We start from the raw sequence: 21,552 nt of genomic DNA on the forward strand, positions 1-21,552 counted from the left end.
AAATGAACACCTTTTCATATTGTTTTGTTTCTCAACCATGTGAATATATTACCTGTACAGAAAAAATACAATAAAATGTAATTTTTTGCAAATTTGTTAAATGGGAAATTTTATCTCATTTTATCTTGCATTCTTGATTACTGTAGATACTGAATTCCTCAAAGTGCTCATTTGTTGTATTTTCACTCTTTGACTTATCTATTCATTTCTCGTGTTTAGAGATGTTTTTTCTTACCAAATTTTAATATATAAGGAACCAGTACATTTTAAATTTTTATTTCCACATTTTAGTCTGTTTATCTTATTATTTTATTCATTATACATTAATTTATAGAACTTAATCATTTTTATTTTGTTAAATCTATCAAAAATTGCCTTACGCCTATCCAGAAATCAGAAGCTTGCATAACATATTTTTTTTCTAGATGTCTTTCTTTAAAAGCTGGAATTTGTCATATGAAGTGAGAGGAGAATATAATTTTTCTCAATAGCTAACCAGTAGCTTCACAGAATCTTTGTTAAATAGTAACCGTTCTCTTACCTGCTGCTTCAAGATTCTTTCATAGAGACATCTGTCAATATGTCAATCGCTCATTTTCATTTTGTGGTAAATTTTAACATCTACTAGGACTGGTTTTTATTTTTTTTTCAATCTTTCTATTTCAAAATTATTTACACCAGTGGATTTTAACACATGAACTTAAAATCATAGTGTCAATTTCACTTCCTGTATCAATTTTTATGTCAATTTCACTTCCAATTTCATTTCTTATGAAATAATTTGGAAAAATTGTACCTCTGTAATATATAGTGTTACCATTCAGGGATAAAATATGCTTCTCAAATTATCTGATTGTCCTTTTTGCTTTTCAATCTAGTTTTATTGATTTTTTACATCGTTCTAGTATATTCCTTATCATATTCATTCCTAAGTATCGTATAATTTTGTCAGTAATGTGAATTAGATAATTTCCTCTACATATTGCTAAGATACAGAATGATGAACATGAAAATAAGTGGTTATTTAATTTTTATTTCTCATTCATTTTGTTACAAACTATCTCATAGAACTTGCTATTTTAGTTCATATGATGTCTCAGGTAATTTGCTTATTAGCTTTGTTAAATAATTGTAGAATCAAAAAAATAATTGTAGAATCTAAAAGTAATGGTTTTATGTTTTTGAATAGTCATAACTGTATATTTTTACGCCTTATTTTTATTAATCAGAAATTCCAGGGGCTCCTGGGTGGCTCAGTTGGCTAAGCGTCTGCCTTCGTCTCAGGTCATGATCCCAGGGTCCTGGGATGGAGTCCCGCATCAGGCTCCCTGCTCAGTGGGAAGCTTGCTTCTCCCTCTGCCCGCTGTTCCCCCTGCTTGTGTGCGCTCTCTCTCTCATAACTAAATAAAATCTTAAAAAAAAAAAAAAGAAAAGAAATTCCAGAAATTTCTTCCAGGTGCCAAAGAATAGCCACCCGAGTATCCTTTCTTATTCTTGAGTACAGTGGGGATACTTAGAGTGATTTGCTAGTAGGTTTGAAGTTGGAATTAGTTTAAGGAAGATTTGATTGTATTAAGAAATTATCATCCTATTCCTATTATTAACAATTTATTATTTTAAAAAAATGTGTAGCGAATTTTGCCAAAGGTATTTTTTAGGTCAAGACTGGTGCAGTGTTGATGAGATTGGACTGACTGGAATTTGAAGCCCAGTTCTGCCACCTAGCATTGCATCACAACCTCGGGCTAGCTGCTTACGCTCTGCTCTCAGTTTCATCTTTTATAAAGTGCAGATAGCAATCATAGGCATTCTGTAAATGGCACATGAGCTAAAGCCTGTAATGTGTTTGGCATTGCCCTTGGAATATAGCTGGAATTCAGTAAGCGATGACTATTGTTGCCATCTGTTGAGACGATGGTATGATTTTTCTGTGGGATAACTTAAGATGAAAGGATTCGAGCAGAGCAAGTCTGGGATCTGAGATGGCATGGCCCATCTTCGTAAGAGCACACATCTGTCCATCCTGTGTTTGAGCATCTGTGGTTTAATTCTTACCCTTTTTTTCCGCTCTCCTTATGCCAATCACCTCAAAAAAAATATGTACTTGCTTTGTCCAGTCAACAGGATTAAGAAACAAGTTCGTCTTCTACTTTTCAGAGCTCTATTTATTCATTTATCAGCAGGAAGAGTGGAGTTGAATCAAATACTAATTTTTCAAACAGTGTTTTTTTCTTCTAGTTCTCTTACAGTGGGTGATATTGGGAAGGGTGTTTGTTTTTGTCTTGGTATTGTAATGCACATAATATTTAACGAGTTGTCTGAACACTCTGAGGGTTAGCCATAGGCACATACACACCGAGGGTTGGTCATGTATGTACACAAGCATCAACCTCACTTTCATCATCTACTGAAGTAAGCTTACTTAATTCTCCATCTAAATTTTAATTTTCTGATGCAATCGTTTATTTAAATATTCTGTGGAAAAAGCTAACCTGACATTAACATTTTTTTGGGGACACTAGGCTTTGTCTGCCATCACTGTTATTAGTAAAGCTCATTTTACAGAGATGGAATTTGTGCATTAAAAAAGTATGCATGATGTGTGATTCTCTTTTCTCAATATGTATTTTACAATTGTGGTTAAACCATTTTGGAATTTTATTAAAATTTGGTAAATGGTAAATGATTTCGTGATAAGGATAATACTTAGTGCCACATATGCTAGAAAATATATGCATATCCTTGCTGAGATTTTCTTTAAAGTGGAAGTCCTTTGAAAAGATAGATGCTGCAGATGATCTGAGCCTCAGTTTACCTTACTGGGCCATGCTTTTAAGCCCTCTTTGTTCTACTGTGGTCGGCTTCCTTCATGCCACCTCCCCGCTGCTCTCTCATGCATGCTGCTGGCTCTTTCTCTGCCAACTTTTATGTTCTCTTGTGGGTTTAGGCAGAAACTTCTGAATTCCTTCCAGAGAGGAGGCTTCGTTATGTTAACTCAGTCCTCTTCTCTGCGTACCTAATCCTCACCTTTGTTTTTCTATCACATTTCACTGCCTCTAGAATGGGGCTACCCTTCCCATTGGTATCCATTAAGAATTTCAAAGCAGAGAGGCAGGACCAAGCTTTCCCCCAAGTGTACTCTCCACTCACTTTCCCAAAGATATCAACCCCCGGAAGGAGAATTTATTGCTCGCATGTCTTCTTCTCGCTCTGTTTCTCTTAGCCTTCTTACCCTCCTCGCTGAAACACCTACTTGCATCATGTCTTTCTGACCCCAAGGGTAACCTGTTGTCTAGTGCTTATACCTAGATCGTGTTTCTAGTTTCTCCAGAACGTAGGAGCCTCTGGAATGCTAGGTAGTAGGGATCTTCCAAACAGGAGTAAACATTGGTATAATTGAGAAGAGCGTAGTATAGCAGTAAAAACTCGGATGCAAGCCAGGCTGCCCAGTTTCCTGCTGTGGTGCTGCCATCTATTAGCTGGGTGACTTTGGGCAAATTATGTAATTTTTCTGTTCCTCAGATTTCTCATCTTTACAATGATGATAATAGTATTACCTTCCTTATAAAGTTGGCATAATAAAAAAGTTAGTTAAAAATATATATATAGCTTAGAACAGTCACTGGTAAGTAGTACTTGATTATTTGTTAGCAATTATTCTTTTAATATTATTAATCAGTAAAAAATTATCCTTCTTTTAGATATTCGAAGGCATGGAACATAAGTAGAATGTGGTAAAGTGATCGACCTAACTGGAGGGAAATAAGAAACTTGCTATTGTCAACTAAATGGAAAATTTGGAAATCCAGGTGCCTGAGTTAAGTGGGACTTTGAAAGTGCCATAGTATGTATGTATGTATGTATACATGTATTTATTTATTAAAAGTGCCATAGTATTTAGACGTATAATAGTAAGCAGTAGGAAGACTTGATAAAATTTGAGTGACAGCAATGATGTTGTTATAAATGAACCCACAAGGAATACAAAGAGTAGAATCAAAGAGAGAAAGATTGTAGTTAAGACAGTTCAACCTTAAGGACACACAAGCCCAGGTTAAGTTGTTGCAAATAGCAGCAGGGATCCAGGAATACATAGAGATGGCTGGCTGGGGTCACAGAGAGGCTCTGGACAATGTTGAATTGGAGAGAAATGGAGAGTTGTCAGAAGGTGGTGTTGTCTAGAGAGAATTTTTTTTTTTTTTTTTTTTTTTTTTGGGAGAAGGGGAGTGTGTGCTGGGAGGTATTCTTTTCTCTCCTATAGTCTGTAAGAGTTTTTATAGGTCTGGGCAGAAAAACTTTGGTTTTAGGTTAAGTTTGAGATAGTGATGGGTACAGGTAGCAACATCCATTGGTCAGGAATTGACAAATGTTTTGTGTTAAGGGCATGAAGGTAAATATTTTAGTCTTTGTGGGCCAAATATGGAATCTGTTATAGAATCTTCTTTTTAAATGTTTTAAACTCTTCTTTTAATTATTTTAAAAAGGTAAAATTATAGAACAAAAACAAGCTGCAACCGATTTGCCCTCTAAAGACATAGTTTGCCAAGCCCTGTGTAATTTATTGCAAAAGAGCAGAACCTTGGCAGAGTTGTTGAAGTTAGAGATTTCGATTTTGATTTCTTCATCGTCAGCATCTATATGATTTGAGAAATCATTAGTGAGCATGGATACATGTATATACAGTATTCTAACTAAAATTGAATAGTGTCATGAACATAAAATTATATAAATATTTAAAGTAAAAGAATTTTTGCCTAGAAATAGATTTTATAAAATTATGTTTTTCTTCTTGTGAGTCCTATAAAGTTACTTTGTAAGAACTTCTCTTTCAACTGGCTACGGAAGTCAGTTCAATAAAATTAATATAGGTATGTTTTTAACATACTGATGAGAACAGATATGTTTTTAAAATACTGATGAGACCTTAACCATTTCAGGGATTTCGTGATTTCATAGTTCCATGGAGATTAACGCAGAATTATGTTTGACTGGGTGTGGCAGAGATAAAAAGTGATACTTTTGGTCTGTGATGCTCCCATTATGATAAATGATAGAATACAACAGGACATAAGAGTTTTAGCCAGCTGTGCTTGACTTTAAGACATTGAGACTATTTATGTTGTTGTATTCTTTTAAAACTGACCGAAGTAAATGTGCAATAGAAAGAATTTAATAAAACAATTTGAGTTCTTTACTTCTATCCAAATTAACCAGAATCGATGGTACAATTTCAAGAAGGCCCTTAAGCAAGCCAAAATTAATGAGTCCATTTATTCCCTCGATTCAAGTAGATTACTACAGAGTCAGTACATTTTCCTCACTGAATTTTATTGACTGTAAATTTAGCCAAGGCATTTTGGTTTTACAACAGATTTCTAGAGTGATTCGATCTTTTCGTGTTAAAACCTAGAAATTATTTTTGTTTTATTTAAGGTGATGCTTTATTTCAGACGAACTTTTGAAATCCACAAAGAATATTACTTTCTTAAAGATGCAGAGTTCAGATTACAGAGAGTAGTTTTAGATAAACTCACTATTATGTTCAGTTTCAAGTTCTCAGTTTTAAGAGAAACATTGAGAAATAGAATTTGACTTCGGAGAAGACAACCAAGAATAGAAAATATCTAGGTACTAACTCAAGTGAAAAACAGCTAAAACAACAAGCATGGAAAAGAAAGACCTTGGAGGTGCTGGGCCTGGGGGAGGGCTACGTGTGTATTAGTTTTCTTAAATATTTAAAATAGCAAAGAAAGTGCCAGTTGATTCATTCATCCGGCTGTCTATCCATGCATTCATCCATTCAGCCTTTGAAAAATACCTTCTTTATTTTGGTCACCGTGCGTGTGCTGGAGATGCAAAGTGTTAGTTAGATAAGCCTTCTCTAAAGAAGCTCACAGACTAATGGGGAGGCTCCGTTTTGTGGGCACACTTACTAGCTGGGTCAACGAATCAGCCTTTGTTTCCTCCTCTTTAAATCTGGATAGTAATAATAATTAGCTCATAGGTTATGTTAGGAAAAAATGAGGTTGTGAAAAGTACTTCAGAGTGCTATGGAAGGTTAGCTGATTTCATGTTACAGAGGGCTATATTGACAAGGAATTATGAACTCATATTTTCTAAATCTTGTGATTGAAAAATTTATATATAGTGACTCAGTTATCTGTTGCTATGTAACGAAACATCCAAAATGTAGTAGCTTAAAGCCACCACACTTGGTTATTTCTCGTGATTCTCTCTGTTGGCTGGGCAGCTTTTCTGCTGGTCTTGTCTGGTCTTATTCAAGGTCTCCTCACTCACATGTCTGGGAACTTGGACTGGCTGTGGTCTGAATTTTTCTCTCCATGTAGTTTCTTAGTTAGTAGTTTCTCTGGATTTTCTTTCATGGCTGCAGAAGCATTCCAAGCTGGAGAAAACACAGTGGCAAGGCCTCCTAGGACCTAGTTTTCAGATTGTTCATTGTTTCTGTCACATCCTCTCAGTCATAGCAAGTTCTAGGGACGGGGCCAGCCCAGATTAGTGGGAGGGGAAATAGACTCCACATCTTAATGGGAGGAGTGGGGAAGTCACATTGTATAAGGGCACAGGGATGGCAAGGGTTGTTATGGCCAGCTTCGTAACAGGTGGGTTTTTATTTCACATTTGATAAAATGTAAATATTTTTCTGGATACAAGGGTTAACAGTTGTATATATTTTTTCTGTACTTCAGCAATCATTGCTAGCAAATAATAATATGAAATAAGATGTGGTTTAAGTTCTATACAGCTCATAGTAATTGTTTATAATTAAAGAAAAATTGTAGCTACTTCTAACTGTTGTGTTGAATGAAGGATATGTTTGTATCTATGAGGAAATCTACTAGTTTGAGAATTTTAAAGTCTTGTTAGTTGAGCATTACACTATCTTCAGTGGTTTAGCAATAGGAAATAAATTCTTAATAGCTGTCAATTTTATTCCTCGATGACAAAAAGATAAATATATTTTAGTTCAGTTTTTTTTTTTTCTCTGTGTATAACCAAGGCTTAGAGAGCATAGACTAGGGATAAGGACTTTAGTTTTTTGTTTGATGTTTTAATCTGTTAGTTTCAATGTCATTTCGATTGGTTAGAATTTCCTTACTTTTTAAATGACTTCACAACAAAATATTTTGTTGCTTGTATCTTTGTTGTTTCGTAGTCTCGGTGACTTTATAATTTATATACTTCAATATCTCGTGGGTATGTATGACAAAATGGAAATACAAACTTGCCCCTTTTGCTAAGAACAAGGGTTTTCAAACATTTGGGTGTAGCAAGAATTTTTCCATCGAAAAATGTTCACAGGATCTAGACTGAGCAGTAGATTTCATACATAAGAGCAGACTTCATACATAAAATCAGGGAGAGCTCCTAACCACTTCTACTTTGGCACTGCCCAATTTAAAAACCTACATAAAAGCAGTAATAACAAAGTAAAAGTATTCCAGTTTATAGGCAAGTATATATGTTGAGTATAGCCCTAGCTTTAGGGAATGTCTTCATTTTCTCAAAAACACAACTCAGTTTCTTACCTTCTAGCTTTTCGGTATGTGGCCCCCTCCACTTGGAACGGTCCCATCCCCTTCTCACTTAAGGAATGTCTGCTTGCCCTGCAGGTCCCAGCTTCCATGTTACTTCCTTCAGAAGGTCTTTTTCAGGCTAGACACCTCTCTCATATGTTTTCGTAGTGTCCTCTTCTAGTAATTCCCACTATTATATAATAGCTGTGGGTTTGTCTTCCTCACTGGATGGTGAGTTCAGCGAGGACAGGTATGACATTGACCTTGATCACCGTTGTATCTTTACATCATAGCCAGGACTTACAGCATTGTAGTGGGCGATCGATATTTGTTGAATGGGTTACTTTGGGGTAAACCGATGAAATTTCCTTCTTTCCTTTACGTATTTTTCATCCAATTACAAATACAATAGAAGCCCTGTTTTCTGGATCAGGACCCATAGTTGTTTGGCATTGAAAAAGAAAAAGCATACAACGATCCATCTCTTCGTTGTGTGCAAAAGGTCAGACATTCAGCCCAATGACACACGTGGTCTCTTGTTAAATGGTAGCGTTATGTGATCCAGGATATGATTTTATTTGATTGACTTTGTGTTTTTGGCAATTCCCGTAGCACATTGCTCTGGGAATTATGGTCACCCAAATCAAATACCCCAACTTCGCCTTACCTCCTCACCATATTTCCTATGTGGACGACGTTTCTCTGCTCCCAACAGCTTCCTACAGCTTCTTTGCACTCTTTGGATGGATAATAACCTCCTGGGACCGCTGTCCACAGAGCTCCCCACTATTAGATGGCAGTTCTCTGAACACACCTGCCTCTTATGACATATAAGAGGTAATGTTTTTATTTCCTTCTCACCGTGTGTTTCCACTCACATTCTGTAATTTGCTACCTGTTCCTAACTGTTGTCCATTACCCTGTCATCCTGACAAAAGCCTCATGGATTCACTCCTTTTCAATTTTATGATATGGTTTCTCTCTCTCAGAACAAACACCGTAGTTTCTTATTCCATTCCGAATAGTCCAGCCTAATTAACTATCTGCCCTTCTCTCTCAACACACATTTGTACTTTGGTAACTGCACAGTATTTGGAGCAGTTTCACAACTCAACAAATTGAACATTCACAAAGCACTTGATCTTTCTGCTTGGGGGCCAATATTTAATATGTTTCACTAAAGTTGATACCAGATTTACGTAGGTTTCAGGTCATTCTTCAGGTGCTCTTTGTTGTAGTAGAAAGCCACAACCTAGAGCACTTGGGACCTTTGTTTAAGGATTAGGATGAGGATCCTTTTTGTTCTGGGTACTTAATGGTCACCCGAGGGCGCATAGAAATTAACAAGACTGCTTTTCACGTGTGCTTTGTAGAATCATCTGATTATTTTATTGTGATAGCTCATATAAAACTTCACTTTAATTTCACAAACCTGTAAATCTGTTCAGTTTATAGGGGAACAGAGGCAGAAGTATTACCCAAACAAGTTTGCAGAGGGTCTCAGAAAGGTTGACTTACAAAATGTGTCAGAAATCTCTGAAGTGTCGTAAAATGAAGTGTTTAAAGGTACAGTAATCGCATCTTAAATTCTCCCTGCACGTCAAATACTGTGCCAGGCACATAGTGTGCCTTCTCATTAAAACCATTAAGGATTTGTGTTATTATGTTTTTCAGAAGCTCGGGAAGTTCAATAAATTTCCTTCTATATTATGCTGTATAACAAATGTTTACAAACTTAGTGACTTAACACCCATTAACTATATCACAGTTTTGGAGATCAAAAGTCCAACAGGCTCAACTAGATAGTCTGCTCAGGGTCTGAGGGTAGAAATTACGTTTTCTGCCAGGCTAGGCTGTTATCTGGAGGCTCTGGAAAGAATCCATGCCAAACTCATTCAGCTCGTTGGCAGAACTTAGTGGTTGTAGGAGTAAGGTGCTTATTTCCTTGCTGGTTCTCAGCAGGGGTCATGCACCACTCCTAGAGGCCACCAGGATTGCTTCTTACTCCCTCCAAGGCCTGTGTAGTCCTCCTTATGATTTGAGACTCCCTGGCTTCCCCTTCTGCCACCAGACAGGAAAAATTCTCTCTTTTAAAGCCTCGTGTGATTAGATTTGCCACCTGCTCCACCCCCTTCAATAATTTCTCTCTTAAGGTCAGCTGTGCCCATATAACATAACACAACCCCAGGGGTGATCCTTCATCATATGCACATTTAGGGTGGGATTTTTGGGGTGATGTGGAGTGTATAATTCCACTTGCCACATCCTATTACTCAAAACAGTAATTCACAGGCTTGGAGGTCAAGCCCGGGTTTTAGTTGAATGATAGACCTTTGTGCCTGCGTCACATTGATCAGAGGGTTGGATGTTGTTATCCATGGGCGTTTTGGAGCCTAGTCTTATTGCTATGTAGCCAGACTGTGCTGGTGCCACATAGTGCTGTAAAAAGTACTGCCTCAGAGGGTTCCAACACAAGCTTTCCATGCACACTGGTCCTGTAGAACAGGAGACCCAGATGGCCCAGAATCACATACATTAGGTTTTGTTAGCTCTCCACATTTCTGTGATTCACACTACTGTTGGTTTAGTCTGCCCCGTTTGACCTCAAGCTTTGGTTTCTCCTTTGCACCCTGCTTATCTTATAAACACACTTTAAAGAGTCGGTTAACTAAGAGTCATGCTCATTTCCGTTTCTTTTGGAAGTTTGAGTGCAATCGTGGTTTTTATTTATATACTTTTAAGAAGCAATTGAGTTGGGTGACTATCATTCCTATAGCAATGTGCTAAAGATTGCTGCAAACTGCAGAAGATAGAAAGTCAGTTAAGAAAAATCCCATTCTTAATCAAATGAAGCTGCCATTGACTGGAGACCACATGGATTTTTATGAAGCAGAATACTTGAAGTGGTGCACACTGTGACAAAGGAAAACAGATAAGTGTTATTTTGTTGATTTTAAGTAACACAAACCGTTATATGGCATATATTTCTTGGGCTGTTGAGGGCAACTTTTTTTTTTTTTTAAAGATTTTATTTATTTATTTGACACAGATAGAGACAGCCAGTGTGAGAGGGAACACAAGCAGGGGGAGTGGGAGAGGAAGAAGCAGGCTTCCAACGGAGGAGCCTGATGTGGGGCTCAATCCCGTAACGCCGGGATCACGCCCTGAGCCGAAGGCAGAGGCTTAATGACTGAGCCACCCAGGCGCCCCGAGGGCAACTTTTTTTTTGAGAGAACCATTGATTTCTTTATTGGCATCTTTGAATCTTCTTATTTTCCTCTTCATTAAGACGATAACAGGCATCTGCTTTTTTCCCCATGACTTAACCAGGTCAGACAGAGCCTTATCGGCTATAACCTGCTCCCTTGTATTAGGAACAGTGTAGTTTGTGTGTGAAACAAAGTCCAGTACTGGTTTTTCTCAATAACTATGTAATTTGGGATAAGTCATAGACATCTCTGAACTTTATCGTCCCCAGCTATTAAATGAGCAGTTCTACGTTTCTATTATTTTAATCACATCTATGATATATTTTGGTCAGTTTCCTCATTGCTGGAAATATTTAATTTATTTTGGTTTGATTGCTTAGAAATTTGTTTGCTGGATCTCATAAAGACACATGAAAAATTTTATAGTTGAACGTGCTTGAATATTATAGTAAAATTCATTGGAATGTGTATGGAACTTGTCATACTTAAGTTATAGGATTGTTTTTCTTTTCTTCACACAAGAAAACTTCCCTGGATTTCAACTTTTATGCACACTTTGCTCTTCTCAAATAAGTGTTCCATTTTTTTTCTTGTTTCTCTTTATTTCACCAAAATATCTTTTATTTGGCATGTTATGAGTCACAATATATGCGTGATTGTTCTTTAATGAGAAATTCCTATATCTGCTCTTGAGGGTAAAGTACGGAATATTGAAAACACAGACATCGCGATGGCAGACCATTGCCAGAGTTGTTATGTGTTGTCTTGGCAAAGTTGATTTTGCCTTTCTTTGTGAAATATGTCGTATGAAGCACTGGTATTGCCATTCTTATGGGTTCTCCTCCAACTTGATGGCCCGGTTGTGACAAGTCAAAGCATCCAGTTGATATGTTAAAGTGTTAAAGAAAATTAAATGAACAGTTAAATTAGAAATGGGGTCTGAGCTATAACTTCTCTCCCTGGAAGGGAGGATATTATGGGCAACATGCACATAGGGAATGATTTTTTCTGGTAATAAAGTTTGGGAAATAGCAGCCCAAACAGAACAAGACTATTCATGCTGTCATTCAGTATGTAGAGAACAAAAAGAGTTTTCACTGTGGAAGAACCTATACTCCTATATGTTTGCAGCGATGCCTCAGTGCAAGAGAAAACAGCTGTTTGTCTGTTTTTCTTTCGGTTTTATTTTCTTTTTACACAGCCATTCCGTCAGTACGTGGCTTCATAAAGCTGTAGGATTCTGATAGGAAAACGACTGAGTCCATGTGCTTCGGAAGCCAATGTGTTGATTTTCTAGCTGGGTAGCAATATTTTATTATAGCTGGAGGGAGAGTGTGACTCTGAGTGTTCAAGGCAGGAAGCCGAATGCCACCAGCACCATGTCCACAAGTGAGCTATCTCCTGTGTTTTATGTGCTTCATTCCACTGAATGAATATTGTATCACTGTTTTTATTTTTTTGTTGTTCTTTGGCTATCAGAGACTTGTCGGTTGGTTCTGTGTCTGTCAAACACTTGATGGAAAGTTTTGTTGTAAAGCTTCCTTTATGGAGATGGCTTTATGTCTTGGCTGTAAAGGAAAGTCTTATAAAATGTGATCGGAAATTATCTTTATAAGTTGCCGCCCTGGGTGCCATTAAAAACTCAGAACCTGAGTGTTAGTTTTAACTCAGAGCTGTGTTTGCCCAGTGTATTTGGACACATCCTTCATCTGACCACTGTCTTCCTTACAGAACTCCTCTCCCACCAGCCTTCCTCAGGGGCCCCATAGTCTTGTTGGACCCATCCGTGCTGTACATTAGACCCACGCTTTCTGGGTGTCTTCCTTGGATATTTACTCTGCCAAAGACCAAATATCATTTATGGTCAGTAATTCACCTCTTTTGTTACTCTAGGCATAGCTCCCAAGGACTGCTTCGCACCAGGGTGTCCTTAGTGAGTATTAATCAAACATTTTGGGGGAGATTTCTTAACTGAAATTAGCATCTTTTAATGCCAATTCTTCTGTATTAAAACTTCTTCTTCTCCACCTACATTCTGTGGCCATGGCACCCTGTCTTTGTGGGCTGACATCTACAATATTCAGCTCAGCCAGGGCGCACCTAAATTCTCCCTGTAATTCTGTAACGTATTCGTGGTTGTACGTTGCCTTCCTTAAGCAGAGCCTGAGAGACGGCTTGTTTTCCATTAGTGTATATTTTTCTTCTTTCCCCAAAACACCTTTTGATTTTTCTCTGAACTCTTCCATGAGATGCACTGTGAAACATGGTTTCTTTCCCTCTCTCTTTTTCGTATGAGTTGGTGTGTTTAATCAACATAAGTAAAAAAGGAGGAGAAGACATCTTTTTTAAAGGGGAATAGAATCCTCTGGACTGCTTTGCCTGGCAACAGCTTGCTCAGCAGCCAAAGGGAGTCTAAACTATACAGGTATTTCTTCACATTTTCCCTTAAAAATAAATAAAGGGTACGTGGCAGTCCAGGCAGGCTGCTCCATTGTGCTTTAATGGCCCATGGTAGCCCAGCTGTTGAAATGCTCTAAGTGGGAAAAGAATTTTCTGTCATCTTCTTTGCTGCTAATGGTGTTTATTTTATGTAAATATTCAGTTCTAGCATGATAATGGGTGCCCAGGGGAATCAAAGTGAAATAACGGGCTTCTTAACATATTTCTCATTCCCATATAATTTATGTTTCCTATATGTCTAGTGGAAAGTGAGAAAACATTTTTTTTTCCTAAGGCAATTACTCTGCGTGGCCTTTTTACCCTATTATAGAGCCTGCTTTCTTTTCAGATAACAGAATCTCTTTGGGTGCTCCAGTGGAGTCATTAATTGGCTTGATAGGGGTTGTTAGTCACAGAAAGTCTATTCTCTCCGTTTGTTGTATGTAACTCCCAGACTTGAAGTGACCCATTTTGTTGTTCCTGAGACCAAGACTCATTATTTTCCTTTGGCACCATACAGACTGTGGGTTTCAATTTAATCCACAGATTTAGAGCTCATGGCGAAGTAATTTCTGCTGAGAAGTGATTTTTCTAGACAATTGTTGAAAATTTTTGATGAGGAGTCAACATTAGATACAACATTTGAATGCGTGTGCTCTACTATGGAGATTGTTAATGCAAGACTTCTAGTGTACCTTTCCTCCTTCAAAAATAGTTTCTGCTGAACTGTGGAGTTTTTTTTCTGAGTGTTTTTTCAGAGTTAATAGCAAAGGCAAGTTTAACTATTAGCTCCCCGTATAAATTATTAATACATTAATATCCAGCTTTGTTCGCCCTCTTCTTAAATTAAGATCCATATTTGTTGAAAGAAAACATGAGCAGTAGGAAAACTTTACTTACTGGTGATTAACTCTGAATTTTCTTTACTGAGTCTAATCTTGGAATATATTGGTAATTGAATTCCACAAATAAAATTAATGTTATCAAGTTACAGATTTTTCCCCATCAAACTTCTGAAACTGAACCAAATGAGAGTTCGTCCACTCAACGCACAGCAAGCCAGTGCAAACTGACACCGCGCTCTCACAGTGAACAAAGGTAGACTATTTTATTGGTGTGGCCCCACCCAGGAAAATGGGGAGCCAATGCTCAAAAATCCCAAATTCTCTGATGCCTTGCAAGTGAGGGTTTTTTGGTTTTTGTTTTTTTAAGATTTTATTGGGGCACCTGGGTGGCTCAGTCATTAAGCGTCTGTCTTCAGCTCAGGGTGTGATCCCAGAGTCCTGGGATCAAGCCCCGCATTGGGCTCCCTGCTCAGCTGGAAGCCTGCTTCTCCCTCTGCCACTCCCCCTGCTGGTGTTCCCTCTCTCACTGTGTCTCTCTTTGTCCAATAAATAAATAAAATCTTAAAAAAAAAAGATTTTATTTATTTGTTTGTCAGAGAGGAAGAGAACAGGAGCACAAGCAGGGGCAGCAGCAGGCAGAGGGAGAAGCAGGTGCCCCACCGAGCAAGGAGCCCGATGCGGGACTTGATCCCAGGACCCCAGTATCATGACCGGAGTCAAAGGCAGATGCTTAACCGACTGAGCCACCCAGGTGTCCCCAAGTGAGGGTTCGTCAGGGCAAAATCTCCCAAGGAAGGTGGACACTGCTGATCAGAGGCCCTGAGGGTCATGTTAGCAGAGGCTACTTATTCACTTTTGATGTCGCTCGATCTGGTCCTTTGGAGGTGTGTTTCGTTTCAGGAGACTTGGAATCTGAGAAATATCTTTGTCTGTATGTCAGAGATTTCATTAGTGCTGATTAACTACTTGTCCTATAGGTTACTTTGAGTGATGAGTAAGCATTCCTATCCCTTGAGTCTAGGCCTCTGTGTTCCTTGGCTGGTCTGGCTGTGCCTTGGCGGGTGATATGACCTCTAGTTGTTCATTCTTTCATTTGAACGAACAACATGAATGCCAGCTTCCTAGGTAGAGTATTACAGGGGCTATCCCTCAATCATACTGTGAGTGGAGTTGTGGAGAGATTGAATAATGATGAGCTTTACTAGCCAGGTCAAAATACAGAAACAGTACGAACGCTTGAGAAAGCAAATTAAAAAAAACTACACTTAAGGAAGCAACAGTAACAAAGAGGGCCACAATCCAGAAGTGAGCTCCTATTAGGCATATGTGCTGAGGAACTGGAAAATTTCATATAGGATCTGAACTAATTATGACCCAACACTGTACTTATCCAGCTAATAATTAACACATGGGCTCAGCATTAAATCAATTACAAATTCTCACTGTTGAAAAATCAAGTCTTTTCTTTCCCGTAAAAAGGATGACTGCCGAATTACCAGGAATCACAAACTTGTTATTCAAGTAGAAGGACTATTTATCAGATGAGGGCAATAGTCTGATTAATAGATGAATGAATGGTCTGAGTTGTTTATACAGGCTGATGTTAAAACATGATATGTGACTTTTTTCTCTTCAGTTTTGCATTTAATGATTAATTTCTGTCAAGGACAACTGTCAGGTAACATTACTGTCTAAGAATCTGGAAAATCAAATCAGATTCCTCAGCTTCACTTACAGGTCACATGTAATCCTACTCCAGCCTGACTACTCAGATGTATTATATTGGTGAAAAACTTTCCTCTACCCTTCACGATTCTTGAGGCTGGTCTAAGAATTAAATTGACACGAGACAGATTAACAGGAGAAAATTAAATTGAATTCTGTATGTAGGGGGGCTCCCTAAGAAGCTGAGGCCGACAAGCAGTCAGGCAGTTGAGGCTTAGAGGCCATCCAGAGCTAAGGAGAAGGGGATGGGGTCCGGGACTTCAAAGGGAGGGAAGACGATTCACAGGAAGATGAAAAAGACTACATATTTGTTTTGGGAGGGGGTACTGAACAGGTGGGGGCTCCCTTTATTTATTTATTTATTTATTTATTTATTTATTATTTATTTATTTATTTTCTTCAAATTTTTATTTAGATTCTAGATGTTTAACATATAGTGTAATGATGGTTTCAGGAGTAGAATTCAGTGATTCCTCCCCTTCGTGTCATACCCAGTGCTCATCATAACAAGTGCCTGCAGAAGCACTGGTTTTGTTAGGTTCCTCCCCGTCTACCACCAGAGCTCATATTAGACTTGTTATCCATGCTGATAGCTTCCTTCCCAAGGCAGGTCCTCTAAATTCTTTTAGGTGGTTGGAGGGAAGGCCAAAGGTGTTTCCCTGGAACCTTCTGTTTCTTAAAAATAATCAACTTAAAATAATCCAGTGCCGAAGAGACACATTTTGGGGTGACACATTTTGCTTCCCTACAGTTTCCTCTGACCCCCTCCAATACTTTCTATTCAGTGGAAGCTGTTGGGTTTTCTCCTAATCAGATGGTATTATTTATGCTGGGTCTATATTAGCTGGAATATCCTACTTCCTATTCAAATTTTATTCACTTTTTTTTAAAAGTTTTTATTTAAATTTCGGTTAGTTAACATACAGTGTAATATTAGTTTAAGGTGTACAGTATAGTGATTCAGCACTTCATACGACACCTGGTGCTCACCACAACTCACTCTTCAATACCGACCGCATTTGCCACCCCATCCAGAAGCCTTCTCCTTTTGCAGCAGCCTACATTCATCTTTTATTATTCATGTATTCACAATCACCCTACAGATATTTATTGAGTATTTTCTGTTACAGGTGCTGTCCTTTCCTAAATGTGAATTTTTATTGCATGTATAGTCCTATCCAAGTGGTTATACTGAGTTTGTGTTTGAATGCTTATTTTACCTCCACTGTAAAACTGAGCCCACAATGGTAATGATTGTGTCCTTTTTTTTTTTTAAAGGTTTTATTTTTTTATTTGAGAGAGAGTGAGAGAGAGATAGCATGAGCTAGGGGGAGGGGCAGAGGCAGAGGGAAAAGCAAACTAACTGCTGAGCAGGGAGCCTGACAATGGGGCCTGAAATCATGACCTGAGCCAAAGGCAGCCACTTAACCAACTGAGCCACCCAGGTGCATTCCCCCCCCCCCCCCGCCCCGCCGTTTTTGTTTTTAAGAGAAATCATGAAATAGTGTAAGACATGACCAGGCAGAGAGTGATGAGGCTGTTTCTCTGTCTTTAGTTGGTTGCAACTTTATTCTTGGATAACTCAAATCAGTGGACATTTACTAAGCTTCTGCCATATTTATTGCAATGTTAAGCACTATAGGAAATACACAGATAAATGTAATTTATGCATGTATTGTGGGCATCTATAAGAAAAAATCATTTCATGAAGCCAACAATCTAGAAGAAAGATCCTTAACCTGGGAGCCTGAGACCTTTAGAGGGCTGAATGTTTAATCTTAAGATGATTTTATTTAAAATTTTGGATATGTGCTTATGTGCATTTTTCTGAGGAAAGAGTCCATAGCTTTTACATGTTAAAGGTATCATTGATCATTAAAAAAAAAAGAGTTAAAAAGCTCATGACCTCAATATGTATAAAACAAGTACCCAACCAAAGAACAAGAGCTACAGACCGAAGCCTAAGTGGAATTTAGAAACAGGCAAAATGGTGTGTGACTGTGGTCATTTAGGGAAAGGCTTCCTGAAAGAGATGACTCTTGGAACATATGCGACATATCCTTTTGCCCTCAGCTTCCTCGTTACAAAAGAGGGTAGATTCTAGCATCTCTGACGAAATTTTTTTCTCAATGTGATCAACAAATACCTATCAAAATGCCAGTCACATCATAGGTACTCAAAACATCTGTTAATTCATCCTGAAATGAAACTTTAAAAATGTGTTATCCCAAACATATCCACTATCTTGAGTTGAAATTTTAAGATATTGTAACATTAGCTATCCAATGTTCCATGAATGAAAGGAAGACTTAGCCTATGTTTATACGCCATTGCTCACGGTCTCACTTGGCAGATGCGAATGTTTAATTCATTATTTCTCCTTTATTTATTTGTGGCACCTTTTAATACCTTTGATTTTATTATGCTTACCATTGTATTTTTGGGTCTCCTTATTAGTCCGTATGGTTTGTGGGGGCTAGGAGCTTTATAGTATCCGCCTGATATTATCCAGCACCTAGCACATTCCCTGAACCAAAAAAGGGACTCAGTGAGTGTTGAATGATGAATGAAAGGCTGCATATCAAAGTGCATCAAAAGAGTCTATAAATTGCTTATTTCAGTATAGTGTAGAGTTGAAAGAACATGAGCTCAGGAGCAGGACGTGTTCAAATCTTGACGCTGCCTTGTCCCCCATGAGTCACTGTTGGCAAGTTCCTTGAAGTCTTTGTCCTCAACTTTCTCATCTAATGAAAGTATCTGCCTCATACATTTACATGATTAAACCAATCGAGTGCTTGGAAGAAGTGTCTAGCACATCGTAAATAAGAACGAATCCAGGTTTGTCAGGCCTCAAGCATTTACAGTGTCCGAGCCCTCTTTGAGAGAAAGAGTACTAAATTATGAACACAGAATTAGTCAGCTAGCACATTTGGGGGGTATTATTTAGAGTGGGAAGAGCAATCGCAAATTACAGATACTAAAGGAACTGAAAAATGCCACAAACATCACAAAATGTTAATTTTGTAATAAATTTCCTAACTCATCTTTATATACTTTATTTCCTACAAATCTTTGTCTGTGTAGACTCAGGTGTCCTCTTTTAGATGATCACGATTTTTAATATTTTTTTATAGAGCAACTAGAGAGAAAATTTATTTTTTCCTATAGCAAAGTGGGTTGGGGTTTGTTTCTTTCTTTCTTTTTTTTTTTTTTTTTAAGATTTTATTTATTTATTTAACAGACAGAGAGACAGCCAGCGAGAGAGGGAACACAAGCAGGGGGAGTGGGAGAGGAAGAAGCAGGCTCCCAGCGGAGGAGCCTGATGCGGGGCTCGATCCCAGAATGCTGGGACCACACCCTGAGCTGAAGGCAGATGCTTAACAACTGAGCCACCCAGGCGCCCCAATGAGGATGAGGTTTGTTTCTTATTGATGGTTTAGGAAGTATTTGTTTACCTTGATAAGGCATTACTGGAAATATGGTATTTCTGATTACCCCACAAATTCCCGTCAGGCAGTCCTTGTTTAGAGGGAAGCGTCAGAGAAATGCAGCTTTTGGGTTTCACTTGACCCAATATTGGACAGGCCAGTGCCTCCACAGCTCGGCCAGGTCCTTCCTGCTGCTTCTTGACTCCCTATCCCTACCCTGTGGGCAGGTCTTGCTGTGAGAGATGCAGGGAGGGAGTGTAAAGTGGCTGACAACCTGGGACATCATGGCCCCGATGCGTTGTATTGACATCCTTAAAGTCACTGATAAGGTCCGATTCCTCATGAGGTCTGCTGAAGTTAGATTGTCAATTGGAGTCCAAATGGATGGAAGGAAGTGTTGGCAGCCTGCCTAGCAAGCAGTTAGTCCCTGCTTGCTTACCCAGTATGACCTCTAGAAGGTAGGTGACCAAAAGCTGGGGCCACCCACCCTCGGTGCCCCCGCGACAGGGCTAGGACTGTCGCTTCCCCATCATTGGCAATGCAAGACAGAGGTGTTGGAGCTCTGCTGATTTTATGGTAAATCTGCCAAGATCTCATTCTGAGCGCTCAGTAACTTAGCACTTGCCATTATTATTTTACTCTTTCATTGCCAAATAATTTTCAGTAAATCCCTAGGAATTTTGTAGTGAATGTCTTTTTTGATCGTACATAATTTTTTTTTTTTAATTTTCAGAAATAACTCTTTATCTACTTTATCCCAAATAGGGTAGGATTTCATATGACCTGTACTTTTACTAAAAATAGATCTTAAAATAAGTTGTGCCAGAGAAAATTTATGTTTAATACTTCATGATCATAGTAAGATAAAATGATATTGACATAAAAATGCTGCACTTCCTTCATTCATAAATGTCATTTGTAATGGCTGCCATGCTACGGCCATATTCTCCGTAAGGGATGAAGAAAGATTTGGTTACCACCACAGCCCGGAGTGCTGCTCGCTAGAGTCTCGGGACATTTGTCTCTGGGAGAAACTCTCCTTGTCCAAGGTCATGCCCACAACCCAGAGGCAGCCTGCATCCAGTGTTTTGGGAGGAGGGGAGTGTTTTAAGGCCTTTTGCCAACTTGGTACCACTCCAGGGAGCCATCCCAGCTTTCGAGCTCCTCGAAGCCCAGTTGGTGAGGCGCAGTGGCCTCTGCCCAAGTGCTCTTTCTTCCCCTCCCTCACAGATACTGATCCTAAAGACATTTCTCTATATACGTCCTGCCCATAAATCTGTCAGAGCCTCCTTCCCAGAGAACCCGCGGTGAAACACCATCAATTTTTTAAGAAGCACAATCTTTTTAATAACAGCTTTTCTGAGGATGAGGATAGAGATCATTTCTAAGACACGACCCTATTTCAGAAACGTTCACATTGAAAAAATGTGCTTCTTGCATTCAAGGAGATGCGCCGTCAGAGTGCATGAGAGCGCTGTAATTGCTTGCTGTGTGATCACGTTAGCTGTGACCAATAACCTGAAGCAATTAGAATCCTTTCACTGAAGCCATTATCTGAAGAAAGGTTAAGGATGGCTGTTCTCTCTTTCCTCACTGCAGTTTTCTCTTTACATGCTCTCCGAGCTTGATCTTCTCTGAACTCACGGTTTTAAGCCAATGCAGTCTGTCTCCAGCCCTGCCATCTCTTAAGCTTTAATTTGCATAAAATGTTCAGGTCTGCCTGAACATTTTCTTTGGTATCCCACCAGCCTTCCGAAGTCAGCATTTGCAACACGGAGTGAGTCATCTTCCCCTCCCATGAGCCCTGCCTGTGTCCAATCTCAATTAGTGACCTCACGACCCTGACATCAAAGCATACAACCGGTTCGGCGTCCTAGACTCTTCCTCCTCCCTCACCCAGCATTCCCAGAGGGCCAACCAGCCCTGCCAATTTTGCTGGGCAGTATTACTACGATAACTAATATTGTGGCTACTTTTCAATTCCTATTGCTTCTTCCTCAGGTTAGGTCGTTATGTTGACAACTGTAATAATAACTGACCTGTTTTCCGGTCTTGCTTTGCTCACATACACCCTCCGCACATTGGTCAAGATGATCTGTATCCAGTGCAGATTTAATCACGCCCCGGCCCTCACGGACACAGTGAACAGCACATTCTCCCGTCAGACAGGGCTCCCCAGGACTCATCCTGGTCATCCTTCACGCTACCACTACCACTCCCTTTCTCTTTCTGACTTGTGCTGGGAAAGTTGCATGCTGGAGTTTCCCTTCCTATTGTTCTGTGCCTCTGCCTTTGCCCATCATCTTCCCTGTGCCTGGAAAGTCCTTTTCTCCTTCCCTGGATTGGCTAATTTTATTCATCCTCTCAGGTA

The 21,552-nt window shown here is 39.0% G+C and overlaps 1 protein-coding gene across 8 annotated transcripts in view; it reads left to right on the forward strand.

The window, feature by feature from the left end:
- IL15 (interleukin 15) overlaps positions 1–21,552 on the forward strand; it is a 76,441-nt gene that overhangs the window by 30,337 nt on the left and 24,552 nt on the right. For 2 of the 8 annotated variants that reach the window (XM_026499393.4, XM_044384335.3), the window contains exon 1: positions 4,195–14,281. The exons of 3 other annotated variants lie outside the window; for them this stretch is intronic. The gene's annotated coding sequence lies outside the window, so the exon portion shown is untranslated. Of the gene's footprint in view, positions 1–4,194; positions 14,282–18,998; positions 19,170–21,552 lie in introns of those variants that run through there. 3 more of the 8 variants (XM_057310092.1, XM_057310093.1, XM_044384338.3) reach the window with 2 other exon arrangements.

This window comes from Ursus arctos, unplaced genomic scaffold (genome assembly GCF_023065955.2).
Source record: "Ursus arctos isolate Adak ecotype North America unplaced genomic scaffold, UrsArc2.0 scaffold_11, whole genome shotgun sequence".
NCBI lineage: Eukaryota > Metazoa > Chordata > Mammalia > Carnivora > Ursidae > Ursus > Ursus arctos.